The sequence below is a fragment of the Mixophyes fleayi genome, chromosome 2 (genome assembly GCF_038048845.1).
Source record: "Mixophyes fleayi isolate aMixFle1 chromosome 2, aMixFle1.hap1, whole genome shotgun sequence".
In the NCBI taxonomy this organism is placed as follows: domain Eukaryota; kingdom Metazoa; phylum Chordata; class Amphibia; order Anura; family Limnodynastidae; genus Mixophyes; species Mixophyes fleayi.
The window spans coordinates 118577727-118603965 of record NC_134403.1 but is presented as its reverse complement, the minus strand read 5'-3'; the positions used below and the strand labels follow the sequence as shown (position 1 = coordinate 118603965).

At 38.0% G+C, this 26239-nt stretch overlaps 1 protein-coding gene across 1 annotated transcript in view; it reads right to left on the bottom strand.

The window, feature by feature from the left end:
• SLITRK6 (SLIT and NTRK like family member 6) overlaps window positions 1-3526 on the bottom strand; it is a 125674-nt gene extending 122148 nt beyond the window's left edge. Inside the window, exon 1 of the mRNA XM_075199890.1 lies at window positions 3451-3526. The gene's annotated coding sequence lies outside the window, so the exon portion shown is untranslated. The remainder of the gene's footprint in view (window positions 1-3450) is intronic.
• Window positions 3527-26239: the final 22713 nt, after the last annotated feature.

Sequence of the window (26239 nt, the reverse complement as noted above, 5' to 3'; positions counted from 1 at the left end):
CCTTGACAACCATGATAATAATGTATTATGGTTTATTTATATATATTTCTATCTATGTTGTCTGTATAAAATCTCCACAGATTTTGTTTCAGATCTTGGGGTGACAGAACTGCTACTACATTATAGATAAAGATGAACCCCAGGATGGGAAGAATATTTTACTGTATTTCAGGTACAAGTGGGTAAAGGGATGTAAGCTCACACGAGCAGGGCCTTCTTTCCTTGTGTTCTCCTTCTACTATAGTATCACCCTCTGTAACTCTAGGCCTGCTTCCCTCGCCCTGTTTTCTTGAGCCCAGAAGTACTTCACAATGGACCTTACCATCACTCTCACTCACTGTCCCATAAATAACTGGATCTGCAATACCAAATTATCTGTGCATTATTTCTTAAGCAGTAGATGTCTGGTTTTATGTGATTTTAATTTTCATGCATTATGTAATGTGTTATGGATTGTTGCTGTCTGTTTATTGTATACTCCTGATAATGTTATTTATGGAGCTGCAGACCTTTCATGGAGCCTTATAAATAAAATATAATAATAATAATAATAATAATAATTATAAAGGGGAAGTGTCACTGGTCTATGTGTTTTCCACTTCACTGGTATTTTATTAATCTGGTTTATTAATAACTTGCCTTGCATTGGATTATTAGGACTTGGATATTTACTGTATTTATCATGCAAAGGTATGTCCCGACATGGGCCTGAAGATAACATTTTAGTCCCTTAGTGCCCCCTTCCCTCTACATATAAAGAGGTCCATGACTCTAACATTTAATGTTCATATAAACCATGTATTCCACTAATGCTGCCCAGTCCCCCCCCCCCAGTGTTTTTTTTCTGGAGTAATTTAATTACCTTATACGCTTCTTTTCTTCTTTTCTATGTCTTATTCTTTCTTCTTGCCCACTTTTCTGCTTATTCTTGCTTCTTGCCTGCTTATCTGATTGTTATTGCCTTCTTTGTCTTCCTCCTGTCTCCTCATGGATCACATCCACTGATAGCATCATGACATAAGCCATATTCGATATTGCCAGGCACCCTTTCCTCTGTGCAGGTTCTGCTCTACGGTGCTCCCCTATGGCATGCACTACATTCATATGTACCTGACATATATAGATTTTTCCTTCTCATCTTCACTACATAATTAATATTTTTACTCTAGACAAATGTTTAGACCCAGGAAAGGACACACTCACACATTTTCTAATTTCACTGGTAGAAGAGCCTGAGCTACTTCTTGTGTTTCACCCCAGGCCAAAAGTTGTAAACCTTCCACTGCACCTATATGTAAAAGTCCTACGGGTACATTTACTAAAATGTTGTAAAGGAAAATTGGAGGTGTTGCGCATAGTAACCAATCAGATTGTATATCTTATTTTTCTAGTACATTCTAGAAAATGATAGCTAGAATGTGAAGGGTTGCTATGGGCATCACCTCCAATTTTCCTTTTTGAAAGTTTTAGTAAATCTACACCATAGTGTTTTACAGAGGAAAAGAGCCTCTTTATCACCCACAGCTTTATGAACAACAACTAAGTTTAAATATCTTGTTATTAATATAAAATTGTGTTTCTGCAATTGGAGGCAATAAACATACATGTCTACACCATGTTAGTGCATGTTTTAAAAAACTTCCAACCGGCCCAACTTCTGACATCAGAAGACACAACATTTTTCACCCCCAACATTCTCAGTTATGATGCAATAGCCCAAGATTTCATAAGCTGGTTCAATAGCACAATAAATAAACATAGTATACTAATTGGCATTTGCAATGTTGGGCAGCAGTTGTGTAGCATAATATATGACTTTTATTGTGTTTTAAGTACATTTTTAGGGTCAAATGCTTGCAGAAATTATTACAAGATGCATTTGTTTTCATATTAAGCACATTTCTGTCTGGTTTGCTATGACATTAATAATATTACTACACTATAATTGGTTCAAAGACTGGCAAGCTATTAAAAACGTTGTTATCATTTCCATATCAATCACAAGTCCTATCCCTCTAACATATAAATAATATATAGAATAATTGCTTGTTAACAAAACACCTTGGAATATTTTTATTTCTGCCTATTGAGGTGAAGGATTCCAAAGGTTCGGTCCGATGATGACTTTGAAACTGCAGGATGTGAGTCATGAAGCATTATGGCTCAGCAGTCACTGGCCATAGGGACCTTGGCCATCAAAGGTAGAGTTTATAGGAAAACAAGGAATTATCCTTTAGTCCTGATTAATTAGCCTAGGAAGAAAATAGTATAACAGCATACAATGCAGCGCAGAGATTCAGTAGCTACAAATTCTCCACACAGCGATGACATTAGAAATGTGTTGTGTTTTACGCTCTGAGGTGAATGAGTAAAACAGTAATGAATAAAGTAGAACTCACCTCCAAATTAATTTCTGGTTAGCTCTACATATTGAATAGAACACCTTGAAAATTCATTGCTTTCCTTTTAAATCTAACTGGGTCATTCTTTCACAGTAATATGTTTAAGAGCAGCTTGAAAATGCTTTAAAATAGTACAGCTGCCTGGCTGATGTGCCAAACATGTTAAATAGGTTATCTAAAATGACACAAGGTCAGATTGTGTCAGCATAACTCCCCTCCATATTTTGAGGCTCAGCCAGGAGCATTGTTAATGTTATTATCACTTAATAGAATGTTCTTTCATGTTTCATTTACATCACTTACTTTGTCTACAATAGTTTGTCACTTTCACCACTTTCTTTTCATTTTCATGATTTTGTACAAAACACCTGAGCACACTATGCATTTAATGCTCACTCGCCTGGCAGGCTTTAGCAGTATATTAAAAGGTAATATTGTTAGATATAAAAAGTCTCTTCATCTTAGCCCATAGAACATGAAATTACATCAGTGCATTTACGTTGATGCTCTAATAAGTAAAATAATACACAGAGTAAGTACGGATTCAAAGCTTGGAAATGGAAGTAATTATCCGACCGAATCCTACCTCTCTAGAGGTGTACGTTTTGCTTTAATAATGATGTTAATTTTTGTATCATACTTTGATCTTTCCTAGCTGAAACTGAGCTAATAGGATGTAAAAACAGATTGTTCCTCCATCATATAATAATCTAATAATGCATATAATATAATATCTGTCAGAATGGTAAAAAAAAACATGAAAACAGCTTGATGTTCGTGAAAAAAAGAAGGAAGTGGTATTTATACATTTAGAAATGTATGAATTCTAATACAAAATTTTTTGTCCTTTAAATATTTTTTTACTTTGAACCAGTAAAGATTTGTGAATCAATTTTCTGAAATAGATTTATGTATAATGTCATATAGTCCTGCAAAGTCTGAAAATGAATAATAGATGTATCAAAACAAAGTTTTAGTTTAGATAAACCTGCACTACCACCTAAAAAAAATCGTGCAGGGCCTCTATCCTACACTAGCTGCAAATGACTGTGGTTATTTTTAGGGATGTGCACCGGCGACTTTTGAGGTCTCGTGTTTTGTGTTTTGGATCCGGATTTTCGTTATTTTTGAGGTTCGGATTTGTCTCGCAAAACACTTGACGAAAGGTCTCGGTTCGGATTTAAGGTATTGGATTCGGATTTTTTTTGAAAAAAACATAAAAAGTTTAAAAATCAAGTTTTTGGGCTTATTTTCACTCCTAGGCTATTATTAACCTCAATAACATTCAATAACAAGCATTTCCACTAATTTACAGTGTATTCTGAACACCTCACAATATAGTTATTAGTCCAAAACGTTGCAAAAAGGTATCTTTCTGGACTGCGTAGAGGAGTGGGTCACCACAATATATCTTAAAAACCCTGAACTTTTATGATTCGCACCAATAATTGTACCTGGACTGCGTAGAGGAGTGGGTCACCACAATATCTTAAAAACCCTGAACTTTTATGATTCGCACCAATAATTGTACCTGGACTGCGTAGAGGAGTGGGTCACCACAATATCTTAAAAACCCTGAACTTTTATGATTCGCACCAATAATTGTACCTGGACTGCGTAGAGGAGTGGGTCACCACAATATCTTAAAAACCCTGAACTTTTATGATTCGCACCAATAATTGTACCTGGACTGCGTAGAGGAGTGGGTCACCACAATATATTAAAAACCCTGAACTTTTATGAATCGCACCAATAAATGTACCTGGACTGCGTAGAGGAGTGGGTCACCACAATATATATAATAAGAAAACCATCAACTTGTTTGATTCGCACCAATAAATGTACCTGGACTGCGTAGAGGAGTGGGTCACCACAATATATATAATAAGAAAACCATCAACTTGTTTGATTCGCACCAATAAATGTACCTGGACTGCGTAGAGGAGTGGGTCACCACAATATATTAAAAACCCTGAACTTTTATGAATCGCACCAATAAATGTACCTGGACTGCGTAGAGGAGTGGGTCACCACAATATATATAATAAGAAAACCATCAACTTGTTTGATTCGCACCAATAAATGTACCTGGACTGCGTAGAGGAGTGGGTCACCACAATATATATAATAAGAAAACCATCAACTTGTTTGATTCGCACCAATAAATGTACCTGGACTGCGTAGAGGAGTGGGTCACCACAAGATATATTAAAAACCCTGAACTTTTATGATTCGCACCAATAAATGTACCTGGACTGCGTAGAGGAGTGGGTCACCACAATATATTAAAAACCCTGAACTTTTATGAATCGCACCAATAAATGTACCTGGACTGCCTAGAGGAGTGGGCACTGGGCACCACAATAAAATATATAAAAAACCTTCAACAGGTCTGCATTACACTACACATACGGCTGCTCCTCCATCCTCTCCATCATATACATGTTGGAGTTTTAGCGTGTGACAACCTCTTGTTTTTGATAATGTCAGTGCATTTTGAATATTTTTCAATTTGCCCCACACCACTGAATGTACTTTATCTATGATACGCATCTATCTATCTTGACTGCGTAGTGTGGTGGCCCCGGTACACAATTTGGTACCGAGGCCACAATATAATTAAAAAACCCTCCACGTGTCAGAATTCCACCAAACAAGTATCTGGACTGCGTAGTGGGGTGGCCCCGGTACCCAATTTGATACCGGGGCCACAATAAAATAAATACACCCTCCACGTGTCAGAATTCCACCAAACAAGTATCTGGACTGCGTAGTGGGGTGGCCCCGGTACCCAATTTGATACCGGGGCCACAATAAAATAAATACACCCTCCACGTGTCAGAATTCCACCAAACAAGTATCTGGACTGCGTAGTGGGGTGGCCCCGGTACCCAATTTGATACCGGGGCCACAATAAAATAAATACACCCTCCACGTGTCAGAATTCCACCAAACAAGTATCTGGACTGCGTAGTGGGGTGGCCCCGGTACCCAACTTGATACCGGGGCCACAATACCTCCTCCAAACATGCTACAGACAATTCGTCATTGAGATCCCATCAAGTATGTTAAAGACAGACAGGGTCCAAGTGTTATTAGTTGACTTTGTAAAGAAAAAAACTGTCCCTGTTGCACATAGTCGTGCAATGAAGACTTACTTTTTCATTTAAAGGCACGATCTTTCAAGTGTAGTGTTTGTAAGTCTAAGTCATATTATACTTTTGGTAAAATTGGTTTTTTTTGTTCCTCTTTATGTTAATTAATTAGTAATAGAATTAAAGTAGGAAATAGAATTAAATAGAATTAAAGTAGGAAATAGAGTGGTATAGAGTTGTAGTGTGGTATAGATAGAGTGGTCCACACAATATAATAATAAAACCCTCAACTGGTCTGAATTCCACCAAACAAGTATCTTGACTGCGTAGTGTGGTGGCCCCGGTACACAATTTGGTACCGAGGCCACAATATAATTAAAAAACCCTCCACGTGTCGGAATTCCACCAAACAAGTATCTGGACTGCATAGTGGGGTGGCCCCGGTACCCAATTTGATACCGGGGCCACAATACCTCCTCAAAACATGCTCCAGACAATTCGTCATTGACAGACCCCAGACAGACAGGGTCGTAGTGTTATTGTTTGACTTTGTAAACCCAAAAAAATGTCCCTGTTGCACTTGCACATAGTCGTGCAATGAAGACTGACTTTTTCATTTAAAGGCACGATCTTTCAAGTGTAGTGTTTGTAAGTCTAAGTCATATTATACTTTTGGTAAAATTGGTTTTTTTTGTTCCTCTTTATGGTAATTAATTAGTAATAGAATTAAAGTAGGAAATAGAATTAAATAGAATTAAAGTAGGAAATAGAGTGGTATAGAGTTGTAGTGTGGTATAGATAGAGTGGTCCACACAATATAATAATAAAACCCTCAACTGGTCTGAATTCCACCAAACAAGTATCTTGACTGCGTAGTGTGGTGGCCCCGGTACACAATTTGGTACCGAGGCCACAATATAATTAAAAAACCCTCCACGTGTCGGAATTCCACCAAACAAGTATCTGGACTGCATAGTGGGGTGGCCCCGGTACCCAATTTGATACCGGGGCCACAATACCTCCTCAAAACATGCTCCAGACAATTCGTCATTGACAGACCCCAGACAGACAGGGTCGTAGTGTTATTGTTTGACTTTGTAAACCCAAAAAAATGTCCCTGTTGCACTTGCACATAGTCGTGCAATGAAGACTGACTTTTTCATTTAAAGGCACGATCTTTAAAGTGTCAGAAAGAGAGAGAAGACACAGGAGAGGAGAGTTGTAGCTGGGGACCTGGGGTGGAAGCTCCCAGGCTCCCCCAGCATTGCCTGGAAGTCTGAGCGTGGTGACTGAGCCAGGGCAAGGAATGTGTGCCCTGGATGAGGGGGAGAACTCCATGCCACTATAGTGAACCCAAGAGAGAGGGGGACACTGCACATGGAAGAGGCCCTGGAGTGAGGGCTGCTACAAGAGGCATGGTAGCTGTAGTGTCAGATCCTGAGGCTGAGAGTACACAGAGTGACGTGTCAGAGCACAGGAGACATTATCCCCGCAGAGGAGGGATGAGCTGCAGTTGAGAGGTCTGTTGTTGAAATAGGACATGCACACTTTAACAAACCAATCATTTCAGCGACAGGGCCTACCAAACAACTTTGACTGAAATGATTGGTTTGTTTGGGCCCCCACACCAAAAAAGCTATTCATCTCTCCCTGTACAGACTAAACAGGCTCTACTGAGGCAAGATGTCGTCCTCATCCTCAACCTCTGATTCCTCTCCCCCTACAGTGTGTACTTCCTCCTCATCACACATTATCAATTCGTCCCCGCTGGACTCCACAACCACAGGTCCCTCTGTAGTATCTGGAGGGCAGTGCTGTACTTCATTGAGGAATTGATTATTCATTTTTATAAACATCATTTTTTCAACGTTGTGAGGAAGCAACCTCCTTCGCCGCTCACTGACCAGGTTCCCCGCTGCACTAAAAACTCTTTCCGAGTACACACTGGAGGGGGGACAACTCAGGTAAAATAGAGCCAGTTTGTACAGGGGCTTCCAAACTGCCTTTTTTTCCTGCCAGTAACAATATGGACTGTCTGACATGTCTACTTGGATGGTGTCAGCAAAGTAATCATCCACAATTTTTTCTATTGTCACAGCATCCAATGCAGCGAGAGTAGACATGTCTGCAATGGTTGGCAGGTCCTTCAGTCCGGACCAGATGTTATCAGCATCCCCGCCAGTGCCTCTTTTGGGAAAACTGAGCTTTTTCCTCGCAGCCATAGATGTGGAAGAAAATGAGGGTGGAGCTGTTGGCATGTCACGGTCCTCTTCAGAGGACAATCTCCTGACCAGCAGGTCTTTGCACCGCTGTAGATTTGTGTCCGCCGGAAACAGAGACACAACATACGCTTTAAACGGAGGATCGAGCACGGTGGCCAGAATGTATTCCTCTGACTTTAAAAGAGTGACCACCCTCGGATCCTGGCAAAGCGTACGAAGGGCTACATCCACAAGAGCTACATGCTTGCTGTAATTGCAATGGCTTACCAGCTCCTCCCTCACTTTCTCCAGCTGCTTCTGCAACAGCCTGATCAGGGGAATGACCTGACTCAAGCTGGCAGTGTCGGAACTGACTTCTCGTGTGGCAAGTTCAAATGGCTGCAGAACCTTGCACAACACGGAAATCAGTCTCCACTGCGCTTGACTCAGGCGCATCCTCACTCCTTTGCCTATGTCGTAGGTGGCTGTGTAGGCCTGAATGGCCTTTTGCTGCTCCTCCATCCTCTGCAGCATATAGAGGGTGGAGTTCCAGCGCGTCACAACCTCTTGTTTGAGGTGATGGCAGGGCAGGTTCAAGCTTTTTTGATGTGCCTCTAGTCTGCGGTAGGCACTGGCTGAATGCCGAAAGTGTCCAGCAATTTTGCGGGCCACCGCAAGCATCTCCTGCACACCCCTGTCACTCTTGAGGTAATGCTGCACCACCAAATTAATGGTGTGGGCAAAACATGGGACGTGCTGGAAATTGCCCATATTTAATGCCCGCACAATGTTACTGGCATTGTCTGACACCACAAATCCCCATGAGAGTCTAAGTGGGGTAAGCCACTGGGAGATAATTTCCCTCATTTTCTCTAATATGTTGTCAGCGTTGTGCCTCTTATTAAAGCCTGTAATGCACAATGTTGCCTGCCTTTGCATGAGCAGCCATTTTGTAGATGCTGCTACTGATGCAGCTGTTGCTGTTGCTGCGGAAGGGGATGCATCTACCCAGTGGGCTGTCACAGTCATATAGTCCTTCGTTTGCCCAGAACCACTTGTCCACATGTCCGTGGTTAAGTGGACAGTGGGTACAACCGCATTTTTAAGAGCACTGAGGACACTTGATCGTACTTCTCTGTACATTTTTGGTATCGCCTGCCTAGTGAAGTGGAATCTCGAGGGGATTTGGTACCGGGGACACAATACCTCCATCAACCCTCTAAATCCCACTCCACTGATGGCGGACACCGGGCGCACGTCTAACACCAACATTGCAGTTACAGCCGCAGTTATACGCTTTGCAATAGGGTGACTACTATCGTATTTGGTGGTCATGGCAAACGACTGTTGGACGGTCAATTGTTTGGTGAAAGACTTAGCGGTCTTACGACTTCCCCTCTGGGAAGATGACCGACTAACAGCAGCAACAGCAGCAGTGGCAGTAGTAGGCGTACCGCTGCAGGATTCCTCGGATGAATCCCGTATTGAGGAGGACTCAGTCTGGCTGGTGACTTGGGCTGCAGGACTGAATCTGATGGAGATTGTGGAGGAAGTTGACGAGGAGGGTGTTGCTGGTGTGTATCCAACTGGACCACGGGATTTAGGTGTCCCTGTACCGATGAGGGTCCTAGCCCCAGTTCCTGAACTAACCACTGAACTATGAAGGTTATTCAGGTGACGTATAAGGGAGGATGTTCCTAGGTGGGCAAGATCCTTACCCCTGCTTATTTGAGCTTTACATAAGCTACATATTGCCATACATTGGTTGTCTGGATTTGGATAAAAATAACTCCAGACCGAAGAGGTGCATTTTTTGGTCTTCTGACCAGGCATGACGATGGGCTTTTTCATCCCATGGACATCAGCTGTTTCCCCCCCTGGTGCCTCATTTACAATAACCACATCACCATCCTCATCATCAAGTTCCTCCACAGCGCCAGCTACATCATCAATAGCCTCCTCCCGAGCCACCTCTTCCCGTACAGTGATGGGAAGGTCAGGCTTGACAACCACCAACACCCTTGGACTCGCCTTGGGGATTTGTGATAATTTCTCTTTAGAAGGCAGAGTTGTTTGCTGTTTTGTTGCTGACAGCATAACTCTCTTCAATTTTTTGTAGGGGGGGGGAGGAGGAGGAGGGCTAAGATCCGTGGGTGAAGCTGAACCACTAGTCATGAACACGGGCCAGGGCCTAAGCCGTTCCTTGCCACTCCGTGTCGTAAATGGCATATTGGCAACTTTACGTTTCTCCTCAGATGATTTTAAGTTTCTCTTTTTGCTACTTTTTCTTAACTTGGGCTTTTTGGATTTTACATGCCCGGTACTACGAGATTGGGCATCGGGCTTGGAAGACGACGTTGATGGCATTTCATCGTCTATGTCATGACTAGTGGCAGCAGCTTCAGCATTAGGAGGAAGTGGGTCTTGATCTTTCCCTACTTTATCCTCCAAATTTTTGGTCTCCATTATATGTAGCACAAGATACTGCAGAATGTGTGAACTTGGTAATATTGCAGTACCAATGGACTTATACTGCTGGATTGGTTTTGCAAATTTGGTTATAATTATTATATATATTTTTTTTTTATTTTTTTTTATTTTTTTTTACTTTTTTTTTATTTTTAAAAAACTTGGGAATAGTGGGGAAATAACTATGCCCTTAGAAGCACAGAGCACAGGACACAGCACCACTGGACTGAACAGGACACGGCACAGGACCCAGCAGCACTACGGAACTCAGCAGGACAGAGCACAGGACACAGCACCACTGGACTGATACTGCAGAATGTGTGAACTTGGTAATATTGCAGTACCAATGGACTTATAATGCTGGATTGGTTTTGCAAATTTGGTTATAATTATTATATATTTTTTTTTTTTTTAATTTTTTATTATTTTTTACTTTTTTTTTATTTTTTAAAAACTTGGGAATAATGGGGAAATAACTATGCCCTTAGAAGCACAGAGCACAGGACACAGCACCACTGGACTGAACAGGACACGGCACAGGACCCAGCAGCACTACGGAACTCAGCAGGACAGAGCACAGGACACAGCACCACTGGACTGATACTGCAGAATGTGTAAACTTTGTAATATTGCAGTACCACTGGACTTTTACTGCTGAATGTGTGAACTTGGTAATATTGCAGTACCAATGGGCTTATACTGCAGGATTGGTTGTGAAAATTTTGTGGTAATTAAAAAATATTAAAGTAGTTTTTGGTATTTTTTAAAAAAACTTTTTTTTATTTTTTTAAACACAGGGGAATATTGGGGAAATAACTATGCCCTTAGAAGCACAGAGCACAGGACACAGCACCACTGGACTGAACAGGACACAGCACAGGACCCAGCAGCACCACTGACCTCAGAAGGACAGAGCACAGCACACAGCACCACTGGACTGATACTGCAGAACACAGCACAGCACAGCACAGCACAGCACAGCACAGCACTAAACAGCACTAAACAGCACAGCACAGCACAGAACTAAACAGCACAGAACTAAACAGCACAGAGGACCACCTAACACACCCTCCCTCTACCCTGATCAATGCCCGAGTGAAGATGGCGGCGACTAGCGGGGAATTTATAGGATCCGAGTATCGCGAGATCCGACAACGGGATTATGAGTCAGAGCCTCAGTTTCACTTTTGAATTTGGCGCCAATACCAGGATCTGTCTCGGATCCGACTCGGATCCGCAACGTTCGGGTGGGCTCGGATTTCAGAAATCCGAGCGCGCTCATCCCTAGTTATTTTGGGGGCAGTTATTGCGATCTCACCGAACACCAGCCTGACCTCATAACAATAAGCAGATATCTATTCCTCAGCAGCTGAGTAACAGCAAATTTCTCCTTTTTGTCCTCATAAATGCTGTTCTCCTTCCACTTACTAGTATTAGTGTTATTTTAATTGTTAAATACATGTGTTTCTGACCCACAGTACTTGTTTGAGAGCTCCTTCTTTGTTAACTGTATTGTGGATTAGGGTGTCGGTTACAACCTCAGGAAGGTCTATTTCCTGCATACCAGTCAGTTTGTACAGATTGACAACCACCTCCATAGGGTGCATGTGAAATATTGTGCCACCATTAATCATTACTGCCAGACCCATGGCTATTGTCCAGATCCATAGTCTTTGTGGGACTGGTTCATTTAAGTAGTTGGGAGACAACTATTATTACTCTTTGCCTACCTCTCTAAAGGTAACAGACCCCAACACTGACACCCTGGAGTTGATGGTCAGTAGCACAATAAACTGAAAACCACATAAATACTAAATTGTGTACAAGATTGTTTTGAGAGATGGAAAGTGTCAACTAGCATATACTTCTAATAATTAAATAAGCACATTAATTATCTAAAATGATAATTTAATAATAAGTCAAAACCACCATTAAGGTTGCTCATGATGGATTCCTATCCACAAGCCCTAAGAGGTGACATTCTCTCCTCCATTTAGAGCTGTATTATGTGTTTTATGATATACTGTACTTGCCAATAAGCACTATTATTTCAGTGCTGACCTGTCCATCCATTACTACCCTGAAATCCCTTACTGTTTCTTTCATGTAGCTGTTTCCATGTGTAGTTTATAGAATTTTCTCAACAATACATAATACAGTTTATTAATTATGGTTATACAGATTTTCAACTTCTACAGCATTTACTGAACACCATATCTGCATAGATAAAGAACTACACTCAGATATATGTACTTTAAACTTTTATTTAATATCATAATGCATTCCTACCAACCATCCCGATTTAGGTGTTGCAATACTGATTTGAAGGCTCTGGGACAGTCTAGATTTAAGAGCATCCGCCATCCCGATAGCATTACTTCAAACTGTAAAGAGAATGCTATATGAAGAACTCTTTATAAAGTATAGGACATGTACTATACTCATCCTGGATAATGAATGTGGAACATTGGATTGATATAAGGCATGCTTTAGCTGATATTTTTCAGAACCTTGCATCTCTGGGTTCTGATGCTGGAGTCACCCGAGCACATTAGATGAAAGTCACCCTTGCACATGTACAGATACTGCTTTGGCTGATGTCCCTTCCCCAGTGTTTTGTCCTTGACTGTCAGTAATGGAATGTTTACTTGGTTTAAGGAGCAAACCCTAATAGTCTGGCAAATGTATAGATGACCATTTAATAACGTTATTTATGACTATTACCGCCAGCCAACTCCTCGCAATGGTAATTCTGATTTAACTTAAGAAATATAATTCTTATTTTCCCTTAAATCCAACGGACCAATATTCATATTATAACTTATGCTTATCTCTTCAAGAATAATCAGAGACTCCCGAGTTCGCAATAACCCAATAATAGTAAGGATCCAGACAGGTGTAAATGACTACAAAATCTCCATGTAAGCGAACGATATTTTACCGACAATCACCAATCCTCTCACTTCTCTTCCCTCTTTACAGGAGGAATTAAACAAATACGGAGAAGTCTCTAACTTTAAAATTAATATGGATAAATCTGAAATCCTCCCCCTTAATATATCTCCTCATCTATTAGACTCCCTCAAACGTCAATCAACCTTTAGATGGCAATCGGATAAGATTAAATACCTGGGGATCTATTTAACGAGCCAATATAGTCAGCTATATGTGGCTAACTTCCCCCGGCTTTTGAATGCACTTAAAAGAGATCTCGAGAAATGGGACAGCTTGTACATCTTGTGGCTAGGCCATATAGCGGCGGTATAAATGAATTTACTACCACAAATTCTTTATTTTATTTCAGGCGCTGCCTATACGGGTTCCTTCACTTGCACTAAAGACCTTACAGAAGCAAGTTTCTCGATTTATTTGGGTGGGGAATATCCCACATGCAAGCCTGTATGCTACATCGCCGAACCTCGGAGGGGGGAGTGGGCCTTCCAAATATCTCTAAATATTATATCGCTGCACACCTAACCCAACTAGTCCTGTTCCATTCTCCTCTTGGTGCGAGGTTATGGGTTGACATAGAAGCTAAGCTTATGCACGTTCTTTCGACCCTCTTATGGATATTGATCAAACACAGACTCTCTCCTCACTTCCACCTACTATCCGTTTTTCCCTCCAGATATGGGACTACTGTACCTGAGCATTTCACCTGTTAGCACATCGCAAAATTATGCTCCCATTATGGAATAATCCAGCTTTCCCCCCTGGACAACAACAATCCTTTTATCAGCTCTGGTCCTCATGTGGATTCAGGTTCTTGACAGGCATAGCCACATAACTGCTTTTACCAATACCTACAGCTAAGACACTTATATCATTCAATTCCAGCACTTAAAACCATTTATCATCTTACACCTTTAGAATCCTTCTGCAGAAGCAAATCCCTCCCTACTGGTTTAATCTCGACATTTTACAGCCTCCTGGTGGCATTTCGTCAACCCGACAAATATCGGTATGAACTTAAATGGGAGAAAGACCTTGGAGAAGTATTAGAGATGGAGGAATGGGCTAGGATTAGAGCGCGTGTCGCCAAGAGCTCTCTATGTGTCAAGACTAAGGAGAATGCTTATAAATTACTTTATAGATGGTATTTGGTCCCCACTCGCCTAAAAGCCATTTATCCTGATTCCTCTAACTTATGTTGGAGGAACTGCGGGCAAGAGGGCTCTTTCCATCACATATGGTGGTCATGCCCTAAGATGGTGGGATTCTGGCAAAAAGTCCATAATCTAATACACAGAGTCACCACGCTACAACTACCCCCCTGTCCTTTCTACACACTCCTACATAGAATTGACCCAGACATTGGCAAACAAACAGCAGCACTTGTGGGCCATATTCTTAACGCCGCTAATTGTGCAGTGGCAGCAAACTGGAAAAAAGTAGAACCCCCACTTTAGCTGAAATCATTAACAGAATATGGCAGACGTATCGATGTGAACACATTACAAGTGTAATAAATGATAAACCCATTAAATTCCAAAATACCTGGCAACCTTGGCTTGCGATCTACGGAACAGATCAACCAGGGACAAATCAAAATCAAAATGAAAAGAAAGAACGATACTGTGACCTCGATTGCAAATGGTTTACTGAACACTTAGCGGACATCAGGATGCTGGGCTGAGTCTCCTCCCCCCTCTCTCACTTCCCCTTCCCCCCTTTCTTTTTCTTCACTTTCTGTCTTCTTCTTTCCACCTTCATTTGATATTTACCAGTATAACAATGTTCTTATTAGTTTACTTTTATTAACAAATTGTTTGATTTACAGTCTAACCTGTATGCTGTTAAAACTGTAAAACTGTCAATAAAATATACTTTAAAAAAAAAAAAAAAAGAATAACCACAGACAAGTGAGTGATTTGTGTGAATATCCCCTGTCTAGTGAGTGGAATTGCTGTTCTCAATCCTATAATGATTGGTTAATTCATCTCACAGATCTGGCTGCACTCAGCCAGAATAGCTTATTATGACTTTATCGGGGGAACCACTCATAATTTAAGTGTCGCCGAAGTCGTACCCATTAAACAACTGTCAAAGGCGTGTTTCTACAGAACAGATTGGGAGTGCCTTTATGAATTACCTAGTATACTTAATCTACAAGAGACAAGCAACTTGAAATGTGCATTTAAGATAAAAAAATATTGCATCAACCCAAAGTAACTATTGGCGTATTTTGCGCCTTTTTCCAATATTTTCGGCAACGTTGAAATTACTTGCAAACCCGTGACAGTCTCCGTTGTTCTAAATAGGCATCTTTCTACACAATCTTCAAAATGGTCACCTCCTACCACTACAATACAGAACATGGTGTCCCAGTTTTCACGCTTATGCATTCCTGATAAGAATCCGTGAGAGCTACTCCTGTGATTCCTTTGTTTGACTGGGTTCTATACCGCCCAGATATCACACAACCCTTGAAAAAAACCACCAAGTATGCAAAACTACCTCTCCAAACCTGTTCTGTAGACAAAGTGTACAGCTATAACATAATAAAACAATGTATTGGGAACAAAATTCACTAAATGAAAAATATAAAACCAATTGAATGTCTTGGGGTACAAAGCAAATTGAATTAGTATTTAATTAAAGGTATAATATAGAGATTATGTTATTCAAATGTTTCCTAATTATCACATAACTTGTAAATTTGGTCATTCAAAAAGTTCTGATTAAAATATAAATTGTCAAAGGAGAAGTTATAACAAATTTTTAATTATTGGGATTAAAAAGGAAGGGGATATAATTTTTCACAAAATTTTAGACAAAAAAATGTTCCTTATTATTAAAGTAGGGATTATAAAAAATTGTATTTATGAAAACAAAATTTTCTCCTGTGTAAATTAATTTTGTTATCTGTCCCACCAGTTCATTCAACTACATTGTATTATAAGTGAAGACAAAACAATAACCATCAAATTCTCGCAGTTATCATGAAACAACTTATCAGATTACTTCAAGATCATACAAAATCCTTACATACTACACCTATAAATACAGAAACATCCATTGGCCAAAACATTATGAAAATCAAAATTCAAAATCATAATCATGACTGGGTTCTCACTGCAAAAAAAAGTGGATTCTCTAGGCCTTTGAAAATCATAATTAAAGCAGAGCTTGTTCGAGCGCCAATGTAAAATGGTTTCTAGGGTTTTAATCTCACTAATAGTCTGGCAAATATATGGATGACCATTTAATAACGTTATTTATGACTATTACCGTCAACCAACTCCTCGCAAAGGTAATTCTGATTTAACCTAAGAAATATAATTCTTATTTTCCCTGAAATCCACAGGATCAATATTCATATAATAACTTATGCTTATCTGTTCAAGAATAACCACAGACAAGATGTAGCGTCATTTAAAACGTGTTGTATTAGTTGTATTATTAACATTGTAATTATAAAATGTATGCATATATTATAAAACAGTGAACAGTATATTTGTACAAACTCAGCAGATCTAACTTAATACTATCGATTATAAATATATGTATATATATATATATATATATATATAGACACACACTGCTGCTAAAGCCACAACTATAAATTAATATGTTGTGTTATTTTAATAGGAAGTACAGCAAACCAGTGTCTCGTTCCACCCCTCTAACAGCAAGAATATCACATGATGGAGGCAATGGAGGATACAGTAGAAAAATGTTTTTTTTTTTTTAAATTACATGCATTTAGAAATTTATAAAGATATCTTTAATTGCTGGGACTTCTAGCCGGACATCAAACCCCACTATTAGCAGGACAAAAGATTGTGGTAAAAGAAATTTATATATACATTAATGGCAGTATTATAACATTAAAAATATGATAACTAAAATATAAAACAAAATATTTAAAGGTCAGACATACAAAAAATACACCACTGTGGCAGTTGTGACAATGCATGTAGTTGCTGTTAAGTTTTATATCATATATGATATCTGCCGAATCATATATATATATATACAAGATAACCCGTGCATGATACTCATGCATTCTAGTCAAATCAAGCTACTTAAAGTGTTAAAAAGGTTCTTGTCATGCATTTGGGCCATAGCCCAGGCCTCAACCACCAACCACTCCCCACTGTCACCCCCGGCAACCACCAACCACTCCCAACTGTCAGTTCTCCTTCAAGAAATATATATATATATTTTTTAAATCTTTATAAACACTTTTAACAATTAACAAATTAAATTAACAAATTAAAAACATCTTAGTATACCAAATTTCAGCCCTCTCTGAATTTTTTTCCCCACACACACTAAGAATTTAGTAGGTCAGTGTATAACTCCGCCCAGCAGGTGGCGCTGCAGCTTGGTTTTATATTTTCCACACACAGACAGACTAACACACGCCACTAGACATTTATATTATAGATATAGATATATATATATATATGTGTGTATGTGTGTATGTATATATATATATATATATATATATATATATATATATATATATATACTGTATATATATATATATATGTATATATTAAAATATATATATGAAACACAATATGAAAATTGTTTATGTATACCTTGGAATGAAAACATTATTTTTGGTGAAGCAAATACAGCAAAAGATGCAAATTTTGTTCTGCTCATTAAGAAAACTACCAAACTACCTGAAGGGATTAAAGACAATGAACTGTGATTTGTTTTTGTTTATTTTGTCTTCTGTTTACAAATTATGTTAGGGATGGTTGAAGGTAATAGCCGTGGCTGGTGTGCAATTTTCCTGTACAATCAGATATAGATGATTGTTATCTTTGCATTCAAGAATACTCATCACAGACGTTTGTCCTAAATCAGTCAATGATGTCTTTTTATATGTTGCATCACAGGTATTGTTTTCAGGTTTGTTTTCCCGATTTGTTCTTTTGTACTCATCCCTTGTCAGTGTCACTATGCAAAAAAATCCAAGCTGCTTTCCTCATTGCCATATTACAACTCTTGAATGATGAAGAACTCCCATTGCTTGTGTTAGAATCCGTTTTGGTGCTTCTTTGATTGTGACAAGATCTGCAATCAATGACACTTCATTGTTGCGTCATTTTCAATGACTCTTTGTAATTGTATATTTTGGCTCACAGGGGATTTGATTTTATTCCAGTCATTAGTGATGCAGGTGTTTGGACTGACACATTTCTTACAGTTTCCTGACATTTTATGAGTTGTACCTTTTGACATACATACTTGACATGTGCTTTGTGAATACTGAGAAATATCAATGAATATTCTGAAGCATTGTCACCAACATCTCCAAACACAGAAAGGATATCTTTGGTCACATTTGATACATTTCCTTATGTATTTTCAAGTTTGGTGATGATAATGACTCATCAGGACATGCAGTCTTCATTGCCTGCAGTTTGACTAACACTATTTCTTGTCTGTTATACTGGGTTGTCTGCGCGCATTGTTCACCATTGCTTGGCTGATCATCACATTACAGTAAAACTTAAACTTACTCCTCTAAATAACCATGGGGATTCATAGCTAATGGTTCATGATCCTTATATTCTTAGTGTTGATAAAGAGCTTTTAAATGTGATTTGATGTTAATTACCATAATGCTCACCTCATCACATTCCACAATGTCGTGACTAACTAAGGAAGCATCTACTTCAAAATGTAATAAAGGAAATAAGGATTCTGGGGCCTCATTCATCAAGACATGCATACTGAGTGCAGCATGCGTTTGTTTTAAAATGCACAGAATTCAGGTATATGCACGCCCGCATTTAGCAAGGAGCGGATCTGAAGATATGTGCGCTGATGAGTTGGGGGTGTAGATCTGCTCAGCACTACTACACAAGACATTACAGTGCTTCCAATACTTATGTGGAATATAAATTTGCAAAAGAACACACAGAAAAAAATTAATTTAGTTAATGTCACCTGTTAATAATATAGGCAATAATGATAAAGCAGTAAATATAAAAAGATTTTTTTTAAAAAAATATATTTTCTCCCCATGAAATACATTTTTTAGGATGTTTATAATGTCTACTGAACATAAAATGCATTTTTAACATTGCTCTTGATTACAAACACTTATAACACGAATACATGACTGTCATCACAAGTAATTAGGACTTAGACTAGCCCTGTAGCTGGAGCAAGAGATACAGCAAAAAAACTAGTACTTTTGAGATAGCCAAAGCTTGAATTGGATGTGGCTGTGTGTGCTCGAGTTTGGCACGCCCTAACTATACATTAACTATGGTTGAACAACCCTTCTCCGCCCCATTCCCTCACTGAAATCATAGACTGTAGTAAAATGTCTTTTGCATACCCAGATAATTTGAACGTTGCTGTATTTTGTTGCTTATGGTCCGGTTTCTGAGCATGTGCAAATTTAGGGATTTTATGCGCAAAATCAGAAGATATGTTCCTAGATGAATCATGTCCAGATGTCTTATTGTCTTGTTAATATTAGCTAGCCAGGCAGGATTTTTTAATTTAGTATTTTCTTGCTGCAATTAATGATAGTTTCTAATATGCAAAAAGCATTAACAACACACATATTATTTTTATAACAAGTACAACACAGTGTATTATACTGTCTTGAACCCCCACCCCCATTACAGTATTTGATTGAGGCAGGAAAAGGGTATCTCTAAAATATCCTCCAGCTTACAGACTTGTAATAAGGGATTATATATCTGAATATTTTATAGTAGGCCTACCATGTAATTTTTAACCAAAAAATACACACTCCACAGAATGTTACTCTCCCTATTGTAGTATTTCTTTGATGAAGGTTAAGGTTATCAGCCCACTTTGCTGTCACATTTGGAGTAACATGTAATATATTATTGCTTAGAAATTTTACAGATGACGTTTTTAATTCTATTATTTAACAATTTTACAGAAGACATTTTTAATTCGCTGCATCACATCCAAATCAGGCCTTCACAAATAGTTGCTTATATAACCTTTAAAACCATGTAATTTGGTCCGGACAAATAGGTGAATATCTAACTTTAATCTTCTTGGTTATTGTTTGTATCATTGAAGTTAGATATTCACCTATTTGTCTGGACCAAATTACATGGTTTTAAAGGTTATATAGCAACTATTTGTGAATAAATATTCATCAACCTTATCTGTTTAGATACGGATATAGGGCCTGATTCATTAAGGATCTTAACTTGAGAAACTTCATATTTCAGTCTCCTGGACAAAACCATGTTACAATGCAAGGGGTGCAAAATGCAAATTAGCATTCTGTTTTGCACATAAGTTAAATACTGACTGTTTTTTCATGTGGCACACCACATCCCAGTAGGAGGGGGGAAGGTGAAAAAAAGTGTCTTTAAAAAGATGACATTACTTACAAGATATTTTCTGCCATTTGGCAAATCAATCAACATTGCTAAATTGTCCATCTTCCAAGCCAATTTCCCTAGGTACAGATTATACAACTCATGTGTAAGTTTATAATCTGAACTTTCTCCTTTTATTTTACCTGTTTGCCGTATATTTTGTCATCTTTTGTTAATTGTTATCTATTACTTGTAAGCATTGTTCTTTTTGTATATTAAGGCTAAACATTTAATAAGTGCTGTCATTAATGCTCTAAACAAATTCACTTCCTGTTTAGAAAAGGTGGATTGCTTGGCTGTGTTACCCTTTAAATAACAGATTGGGAAGTGTTAATTCTTTAGCTATCAGAGTGCAGAGTGTGCGTAATTAAGTCATAGATTTGCTTCGGGCCTTATACATAGCTGGTGGCAGTTGCGGAGAGGTGTGGATGTGTACGCCTGTGTTGGGAAAGGGACCAGTTATATCTGTAGCCTAAGAGATAGGTGAGAATGAAATTGAAACTGGAATCCTGTGTGTTCCCTTAAAGGAAACTTCCAAGTCACGAGTGCGCAGAGTGCGGTTCATGACAGATAAAGGTGGTTATTATTGGTTTCCTGATAAAATAGAGGTGATATATTGTTTGACTGTTTGATTATATGATAAGATATTAAATCAGGCAGCTGATAGAGGCGGTTATCCCTGACAGTAAACTTTTACTTACGGATGCATGAGACGTTATATGCGACTTTTCCTTTGAATGCAAAAGGTGCATATGCGTCCACTACAAAATGAGCCTTGAATAGTTTACCAAATATTTGTTTGGTGAGATACAGATACTTTGCTTCTTAAACTCAATTTCAGCATGTTTAAAATTACAACCTTAAAATGTAAACAACATAACTTTAAAATTAATTACATTCCTCATATAACTTGAGGTGCATACAATACAAAAAAATAGTGTCAAAATATATAACATTTAAGCAGTAATATTAGGGGTATTAAGCTATGTCTAAATATAAAACTGGTTATAATCAGGGGCATTATGCACCAAAATTAACCAAAAGTTAAATCAGATCTCTTTTTGCACTGAATCCTGATTTGTGCAAATTCATGTCACCATTATTTTAGATTGGAAATTGAGGTATTTGCTTCAGCTGACCATTTCTTGTACATAATGTAGGATTATTTGCTAGTGTAGTTTTGGGATTGTCTTCTGCTGAGTATGTGTCTCAATTGGCCAACAAGTTTGTAGCTTCAGCAGGTGAGGTAGCGGTGTGTTGAGCTCAATTGTTTGTTATAATCAGTTTTATTGCAAATCCCTATAAATAATGGATAGCATTGTCTTTTTTATTTTATAGATCTGCTCCATGTATCTTGAAAATTGAGATTTTCCAGGCAGTAAAGCAGTAATAGATCATGAAATAAAGCTGGTTGTTTGCCTGCGGACAATTCTTTAGAAATTCCTTCCAATCTGATATTTTTAACCATAATCTGTCCTCCAAATCTGCCAAGTTCAGTTGCAACCTCCTCTTACAGATCTTTATTAGCATCCACATGTTTATTATGAGCTCTGACACATTTTGCAAGTTTATTTTCTACATTAAAGCTTTTTTTGAAGTTTCCCTTCAATATCTGATTGTATAGTTTTATTTAGGGCTGCTAAATTTTTTTCATCCTGGCTTCTGTTAAAGACATAAGCCAGGGTGAAAAATCTGACATCTGATCTAAATGATAGACTTTTCCTTGGTAACATTTTGTAGTGTATCATATCATAAAGTGCTTGGTGTTAGTGCCACTTTTGTTTCCCTATAACCATAACTCCCATGGCCAGACAAATTCTATAGAACATTTATTGTTTCATTCACTCCAAATCCTTTATTACCTTTGTCACACTGATGATAACCTTACCTGGAAAAATTTAAATGCTTTCTGCAGCTTAGTAAATCATTTTCTAACCAAGGGACTCCTGCTGCTGGTTTCATCTCATCATCTGCTAGGCAATGTCCCCTTATTATGGCGTTTTGAAAGAAATGTTAAGAAAATCCCTGAAAGTGTAATACATAAATGCTTTGTAAACTATTAATACAAAATGCATAGAAAACAGATAGCAAAAAAATGGGAATACAAGGTTCTGTATTATAAGATAACATATCCTATGAAGATTTTTGATCGAATCCTCTGCTTCCAACAAGGAAATAAAAATCTTTGTGGACACCTGGTACCAGTAGTCATAAATTGACAAAGAGTAACTTTAAATACATAAGTTACACATTTCAACTTAGTCTTTGTTTATGTATCTATTTTAATGATTAGTTTTCTAATTTTAAAAATAGTTTAATTTTCTATAAATATCTGGATGAAATAAATATATTTCAGTCAAAAGATGAGCACCGTAAGTGACTGCTCATGTGAGATTAATTAAGTTACATGCCTGTAGGCTTGGTCGAACCACACAGCTGGTCCAGTATGAATTTATAGGATACTAAATTATATAAAATTTATATAAAATTTAAGATCATTCTAAAAATAGGCTCTAAAAAATTCCAAAAATATTTTTTTCTGGCAATAACGCAATTTGAATTTCTTTTATACCTTTCTATTTACTAGTTAAATCTCCAAAGCAATGTACAATTCAGTGTCCTTTATAGATTTTACTCACGTTACAGACAGAGAAAAGCGAGGTCCATTTTTCACAGTCTGTGATAACAAATCTTTTAATAAGTTCTGATGTCTGAATTACAGTATAATAAAGTTTAAAGTGCACTCCATTTTATGACATTTTATATTGCTTATTTTTCTCAATAAACACATTGGGCCTGAATCATGTTCAGACATAAGTCCAATTGCTTGCTGTATCTTTCGGTTTCTATTAAGTACACTTGTTGGTAGGCGTATAATTTGCACCAGCAACAGTGCAGGTATAAGTGCTGACTGGTAGTGATGACGGCCATGGCATAGTCTTGTTTGGAAAAGTACACATATGCAAGCCACTAGATAGCACAGACCATGTGTAACCAGGTCCATATATAAGCAAGTCAGGTAGATTATAAAAATGCATTGTAGGCAGAGTACATATTAAGGAAATCTTGATTTATGTATTTAACGTAAAAAAAAATAATTATATATATTTTTTTAAACCAGCCATATTTTTAATAATGATTATACTGTTTAGAGTTTTAAGCTTTCCGTTGTGCCTTATATTGCACATACACTTGTACATATACTGCACTATGTTATGTCTGTTAACATACGGCAAGTTCTGTGTAGGCAGAGTGTACTTACACCCAGATTTAAATTGAAATGTATGTTGAGATCCGCTTGGATTTGAATATGGGCAAAACTGCGCTCAGGTTCACCGCTCTATTTTAAACCGATTTGAATCAGACCCACTAAGTACATAAATAGAACATTAATCAAATAACAAACTATTAGCAAGGCATATTTATAAAAGTAAAATATAATAAATTAAATTAGCATTTGTATAGAGAATTTTACCGAGAAAAATATGCAACAATGTAAAGACACTAACTGTAATTTATTATTATAGATTTCCTAAATGACCACCTTGCACATAATAAGGAGCATATATACATTTTTATTTTTAGCCTTTTATGGTTTGGAAAGGCGTATGGTGGGTACAGTAAAATGTCAATTTAAAGTATTATTATTATTACCATTTATTTATATAGCACCACTAATTCCGCAGCGCTGTACAGAGATCTCACTCACATCAATCCCTGCCCCATTGGGGCTTACAGTCTAAATTTCCTAACACAGACAGACAGAGTAGGGTCAATTTGTTAGCAGCCAATTAACCTACCAGTATGTTTTTTTAGAGTGTGGGAGGAAACCAGAGCACCCGGAGGAAACCCATGCAAACATGGGGAGAACATACAAACTCCTCACAGATAAGGCCATGGTCGGGAATTGAACTCATGGCCCCAGTGCTGTAAGGCAGAAGTGCTAACCACTTAGCCACGGTGCTGCCCAGTCTAATGCCACTGTAAGACCACCTACTATATTAAACTTTTTTCAATGCTTGTTTTAACCTCATTTGTGTTTTTAAAGAATTGTAAAAATGAGGGGACATTCTATTTCTTTGAATGGCTTTATTACATTAGTTGAAATGGACATAGAATTCTGCGTTCCTGTATAAAGGGCACTTGGAATGTGCAAAAGCTAACCCATTGAAAGTATAGGCAATGTTTGGTTTTGGCCTCTGAAGACATATATAAAATAAGTAATTTTGCAGAGATAAAATTGCCCTTTTGCCCCATGCTAAACATGGAAGGAATTCCAAAATTAGCTTTGTACACCACTTAAATTATTTTGACCTGCAAATGAAATCTTGAGTTTGCATGTAGGTGCCTAAAAGACATTTTCATATGCCTGCTCATGTTCAGCAGGGAACATCTTGATCTGCACAGCTCAACCCATCTCTTTTTAGGAAAAGTTGCAAAATGTTTCCCCCTTACAAACACCACCATCTTAACATGCAAATCCATCTACTTTCTAGTATAAACAAGAACACTCATGCACAAATAGGCATATGACATAATAAACTACATTTTCACTACAGGCTAGCAGCTTCATTAATGACCCTTAATGAATCCACTATTGTCCTTATTATTATTTTGGAGGTGCTAGACGCAGTCACAAGTTGCAAGGAATCAGACATATCAACATTAATGTACAGTATATGAACTTTACTAACGTACAGTAAGCCTGCACTGACCAGTAATTTTAGAGATATTTTGATTTGCTACCATGTAATATGTGATGGTGCAAGCTGAAATTGAGATTTTTAAGTAAAAAATGTGAAAAAAATGGCAATTTTGTACTGAAAAACAATTGACACACATTGTCCCTGTCATTGTGACAACCTGTATTACTCAGCAAAGGATAACAGGGGGCAGGAATTGACCCGAAGTAACATAAATTACGAAGAAAAAGAATTGAGCTTGGCAAGAGTTAACTTTACATAAATTTGTTATGAATTATTAGTCAATGAGTATAGGGATATAGGGAGGGGCTGAGCTAGGGAAAGCTTATAAGGAAGAAAAGTGCCTGGCTTCTTTCTCTTGCCTTCTAGAAAGCTCCCTGCACACTCGAGCCCTGATGTCTTTTATGTGGTATACGCTGTTTGTTTGCTCTGTTTTTTTTCCATGAAGGGTCTAGGTGGCGGAAAAGCATGCTAATCAGCAGCCATAAAGACACATTTGAGTGGTGGTTGGGAACTCTCCCTTAACAGGGAGGTTCAATTAGTAATAATACCCTTCGGGGAGTTGTGGGACATAGTCTGGTGGGCCCTAAATAGGGAGTCAAAACAGTGTAGATTCAGGCTACACCACCTAGAGGTGAATGAATATTTTATTTTGCTATAATTCTGGTTTTGGAATGGCTGATAGCTGATTGGTCTTTCTTTTAGTTGCTTCCACTTTAATTTCATTTTCAATAAAATTTGTGACCTTTCATTTGCCAAACAAGTGTCATGTGTCATTGTTTATTCAGGCAAGATAACTCTTGGTAAGTGCAAGGCTAGACGTCTTATGTGCCTTGCACTATGTGCAAAAAAAATCTCAATGTATATCATGTAATGATCAAAAAAAACAATTAATTCATATAAAGTCACTTAATAGCCTGCATATTGACATTGAGTCTACCAATGACCGGATGCATCATAATTCTTGTCTTGACTTCATCTGATCCCTGATCAATTGTGTCACTGGAAATAGCCACCTTAGATTGA